A 6,000-nucleotide genomic window follows, 5' to 3' on the forward strand; every position below is an offset into this window, starting at 1 on the left:
GGAGGCCCCATTAGCTAAAGTGGTACCTCAGGTTAAGAACAGTTTCAGATTAAGAATGGACCTCCGGAACGAATTAATTTCTTAACCCAAGGTACCACAGTACTTGAGACTACAGTGGTACCTCGAGTTACAAACGCCTCAGGTTACAAACGCTTCAGGTTACAAACTCCGCTAACCTGGAAGAGTTACCTCGAGTTGAGAACTTTGCACCAGGATGAGAACGGAAATCGTGTGCTGGCAGCGCAGCGGCAGCAAGAGGCCCCATTGGTGAAAGCACGCCTCTCGTTAAGAACAGTTTCAGGTTAAGAATGGACCTCCGGAATGAATTAAGTTCGTAACTAGAGGTACCACTGTGCTGTATGCCTTCCCTGAAACACCAGGAACTGTCAACAGGACTGCATTATCTGTTTTAGCTCTCAGTCTGCATCTGTGTCTTTTGGACACATTGTGAAAGGGTTTTCTGTTGAATGTTTCCACCGCAAAGATGAAATGTGATAATTTTGTACTGTATCACGGACAGCTAAATGTTTACGTACCCCAAAGCAGCTGTGGGGAAAAAGCAATTAGTCCCAGGCATAATAACATAGATGATGTGTTCTCCAAGCTGTATGGCATAATCACCATGCTGGGAGGAAATAAACATTCATCTGCAGATGTACAATGTACTCTGGCAATGTGATAAGTAGGCAATGCTCAAGAGCAAGAGATAGTGTTTGATTTCAATAGCCTATTTAGATGTGATTGCCTGAGAGATAGAACACACAGTATCGGGGAGTTTATTTCAGAGATGTTTATTTTATTTCACCTGGTTTGATTTGCATGATAACGTAAAGACATTTCTAAAGTGAGATTTTTTGTTTTTGACATTGTGTGTGTTGGTTCAAGAAAAAAATGTTAAATGTTAAGTTTTGGGCAGCGTTTGGTGTGAGAACCCAGCAGAGATTTAAAATCACAAAATATGTGGCAAAGTAAAGTGCTGAAATATAGGTTGCTAAACCTTTAAAATTTTTCACTGTGAATTCCAAAACTTCCCTCTTCCTCTAGCATAGAAAAATACCACACGTCTGGTAAGTTAAAAATGGTGTATCTATAAACTCCCCGAAGGTCAGATTCATGTGCTTTTCCAAACAGCATTCAGAAAAAGTTGCACAGGCAGCAAAACTTGGCTTAATTACAGTGGTGAAAGCTCCTAAATTAATGGAGCTCAAGAGCGGCTGGTGAGAGCTGCGCAGTCTGAACTGGAGCAACCAGCTCAGACCTCCTTATACCTGAGCTTCTCAAGAAGACTGAAAGTGGAACAATAGGTTTGATTTCCTCCTAAAGTAAGAGATATGGACGTAACTAAGCCTGGCAGGACAGCTTATTCTATGGTATTAACCCCTTCATGTGTTAATTAGACTTTAGCATGTTGGTTATATGAGACTGGTTATCCCACAGTGTGAGCATGATTTGTAGTCAGTATAATAGGAAATGGTTTCAAAGCTTCATGGCATTTTGCAAATTGTTAAAACCTTTAGAGCCAGAAGTTGTTTCTGGCACTCTTAGCCTTTTTGTACAAATCAGTAGGTCTGTTGCAGCACTTAAAGCATGTCTTCCTAGCCATCTTTCCTGGCTATCTCACATAAACTTAGCTAGTCAGTGAGCAAAACACTGTTACATTTCACCACGGGTCAGCAAACTTTTTCAGCAGGGGGCCGGTCCACTGTCCCTCAGACCTTGTGGGGGGCAGGACTATATTGGGGGGGGGGGGGGATGAACAAATTCCTATGCCCCACAAATAACCCAGAGATGCATTTTAAATAAAAGCACACATTCTACTCATGTAAAAACACCAGGCAGGCCTCACAAATAACCCAGAGATGCATTTTAAATAAAAGGACACATTCTACTCACGTAAAAACATGCTGATACTCAGACTGTCCGCAGGCTGGATTTAGAAGGCAATTGGGCCGGATCCAGCCCCCGGGCCTTAGTTTGCCTACCCATGCATTTCACAAAGCCAGCCTTGGGTTGCAGCAACACAAAGATCCATTAAAAAGAAAAGAAAAGAAAAGTGGAAATGTCTACATTATGCAGTGATGTTTGGGTGGATAAGTACAGTGGATGCTTGGGTTGCGAACCTGATCTGTGCGGGATGCAACCCGTTTGCAACCCGCAGCGTTCACAACCCACATCTGCGCATCTGTGCGGGTTGCGATTCAGCGCTTCTGCACATGTGCGACCGCCAAAACCTGGAAGTAACTCGTTCTGGTACTTCCGGGTTTCGGTGGTCCATAACCCGAAAAAATGCAACCTGAAGCGGCTGTAACCCGAGGTATGACTGTAGTAGCTTACTCCGGAGAAATATGAGTCAGATAGCACCGGATCACTATTAATTCATAACTATAATCTTCACTTGTCACAAAAAAATCAGCTAAGAAAGTGTTACTGCTGAGCGAATAATCTAAGATTGGTTTGGTGATATTTTAAGGCACAGATAGATTCTTACTGCTTTCATTCTGTTCGTTAATAAATAACTACTCAGTGATCCAGGCATGGCTGTCTTCTAATTCTTCAGGGCTCTTGATGTGCTACCTGAAGTAAACACCAAGACTAGGACTAAGTATGCAGAACAGTAAATAAAAATGTACTTATTGGCAGAAGACTTTTAAGGGCATGTAGAGCTTTCAAAAACCTTCTGCAGAAGGACAGGTGTGAAGTGCCTGTGCTTTATGTTTTGCTGGCCATTTGTGGGGCCATATGGCAATACAAATTGGATTATACATTTTCACAGCCACCAGTCATTACAGAGACCAAATATTTTAAAAGTCTGCAATTAATTTGTGGAAGAGTGTGTGTGTGTGGGGGGGGGAAATATATATCTTGTAATTCAAATTCCAGACATTTCCTAATGGTTCCATTGAGTGATATATTAAAATGAAACAGGGACTGAATGAGCAATCAAGTTCCTCATGGAGGCATGCATATCTATGGTACGATAAGGTTAAAATCAATAAGGTCTTCAAGAACCATATTGTCAGGAAAGCAGTCTTTAATGTCTGGACAAAATACAAAGACTTACTGGAAAACAAAACTCCGAGGTGGCTTTCACCTCTGGAAGCTAAGGCCCGAAAAAGACCCAATATGGAGGCCAAATGGCCAAAATATTGGGAAATATTAGAAAAAGACGGAGATAATTGGAAATTGCAGAGTTTGGAGAAAATGAAGGATAAAGTGCGAGACTGGTTACATTACGCTCAGATTAAAGAAGTTTTTAAAAATGACAAAAAGGTAGGGTTCCAGGTGGAGAAATCGAAGTTGGAAACAGAATTGTTAGAACCAAAAACTAAGGTATTATCAAGAATGTATAACTTGCTGCTGAAATGGAATACACAAGACGAAATGGTTAAATCGGTTATGATAAAGTGGGCTCAGGATATTGGGCATAATATTATGTTTGAGGACTGGGAAAGGTTGTGGACCACTGGGCTGAACTTCACTGCATGTAATGCTTTGAAGGAAAATGTAATGAAAATGATATATAGATGGTACATGACCCCAGTTAAACTTGCCAAAATATACCATTTGTCTGATAATAAATGTTGGAAATGTAAAGAACACGAAGGAACATTCTTTCACCTCTGGTGGACTTGCCCTAGAGTGAAGGCCTTCTGGGAAATGATATATAATGAGTTGAAAAAGGTATTTAAGTACACCTTCACTAAGAAACCAGAGGCCTTCCTTCTGGGCATTGTCGGCCAGAAGGTGTTAAAGAAGGACCGAACATTTTTTATGTATGCAACAACGGCAGCAAGGATACTCATCGCTAAGAGCTGGAAAACTCAAGATCTACCCACACTGGAAGAGTGGCAGATGCAGCTGATGGACTATATGCAACTGGCCGAGATGACTGGCAGAATTCGAGACCTGGGAGAAGAGAGGGTTGAAGAAGACTGGAAGAAATTCAAGATTTATCTACAAAAGTATTGTAATTTGGTTGAATGCTAAGAAGGATGCTAGATCATAAATAATTGCCTACCATTGAATCAGATTTGAATTTGACGATAAGTGAGATTGAGGGAAACACAAAATTTTCGGAGATTAGATTAAGTTAACTGAACAAGATTTAAGAACATAAATAAGATGCTAAATTGCTGGAAAAAAATTATAATGATGTAAGTGGGAGTGGGAGACGTGAGGGAGTCCAAAGCAGTTCTGAAAAATGTGTTATGATACATGTTATATTGTTTATTATTTTTGCATTTTGTATTTAAAAAAATCTCAATAAATATGTATAAAAAAAAAAAATCAAGTTCCTCATGGAAAACTCAGTTGCCCAACCAATTCGGCAGGCTTGTACTCGCTGCACATCAGGAGATAGGCAGTGACTTCAGTCCTGCTTTCTGAAGAACTCAATTGCACAGTCGGCTGAGCCACATCCTTACCTGACCCACACCTTACATTTGATGTCTGGTATCAGGCAGATGGGCACCACTGTTGGCCTTGCAGGTCAAATTGAGACCTTTGTCAAGCCAAGTTTGGCCTGCAGGTATATAGCCCAGCTTGAAGGCTACAGTCCCTTCTGGGGTCTGCATGTCAGTTGTGGGCAGCGGGCCAGAGGCAAAAACTGGCAGAGCAACAAATGTAAATGTTACCTTCGCACACACACATCCACGCCTCTCTCAATCCTGCATCCTGACAAGCAAAAGAGTTCAAGGATGTGGGGGGCCACTAGGGGCGCATTGGAAGATGGCCGACAATACCATCTCTCAGACCCACACAGGGTAATTAAGAGGCTGTTATGGGAGTAGGCAGCCTCCCTTGTTGCCCCAAGGAAATGGGGAACACCGCCCTTGCCTGCTGTGCCCATAAATCACCCCCTAATTCGAAAGAAGGGGGTGAGGGCCCTAGGCAGAATGCCCCCGTGTAGACCTCGGCTCTCCTGGACGCTGTCTCTGATCGCACACTAGCTGCAGCAATTTGGAATAATTAATTACAAAAGAAGCAAATGCACATATTTCAAGTGAAGAAGGGGAGTGAAGTCTGCTAATTTAAGTGAACTCTGCGAAAGAAGACGACGGGTTGGAGAAACAGGAATATTTTATGATGAAGATACACCAAAGGCTGGGTATGTTGACAACGGGACTGAATGGGGGGGGGAACCTTTTTTATTTTCCTTCTATGTGATTTACAAGAACCCCTCCTCATTAGAATCGTTGGTTGAACTGATCCAAGCAGGATGATTAAGGTCTGTGTGGAGATAAACTTTAACCAAAAGTATGCTTTATGGAGATCGAGAAGCAATAAGAGCTTTTGGGAATGGCGCAGCAATTAATTCGGAGTCGCCATCATGCCAAAGGATTTATAGCTGGGAGGAAGAACGGACTTATTTTCAGACTGCATTCCTGGTGAATCTTCTCAGAGGTTTTGAGAAAGGAGGCAGATTGGTGAAGATTAATGACGCTAAGACTGTTTTGATGTATGGAAGTGATGTTTAATGGAAAACGTCTGGATATGGCTACTGGATAAAAAAAATAATATCCACGCAGGATTACAAACTGTTCTAACCAGCTTGCGGAGACTATCAGAGGTCACAAAGAGAAAGGAAAAATATATGAAAATAACAACAAGAGATGTGGAAAAACAATAAGAAAGGACTGGATAGTACTGTGAACATCATAAGGTTAGATTTGTGGACATTAAAACAGCAGTAAGAAGCAAGAAGTTGATTGGATCCCCTTCAGAACTTGAAATATGGGTACCCACAACAAAAATTTAAAATTCGGCTGTGTAATTTGGAATTTATGTAATTTGGTTTGATTTGATGTGATTGGTCGGTTAATAAAAAATTATTCTTTAAAAAAAAAAGAGTTCAAGGATGCATTCCAGCTAGGCAAAAACATTCAAGGAAGTTCTGAATCAGGGCATGTGAGGGGTGTTGGCCTGGTGAGAGAGGGGGAAATGGGGAGAGTCAAGACCAGATAGAGAGGCTTGGAGGGTTGCATACTTCTTATCTATACA

This window comes from Podarcis cretensis, assembly GCF_951804945.1.
Source record: "Podarcis cretensis genome assembly, chromosome: 11".
Lineage (NCBI taxonomy): Eukaryota > Metazoa > Chordata > Lepidosauria > Squamata > Lacertidae > Podarcis > Podarcis cretensis.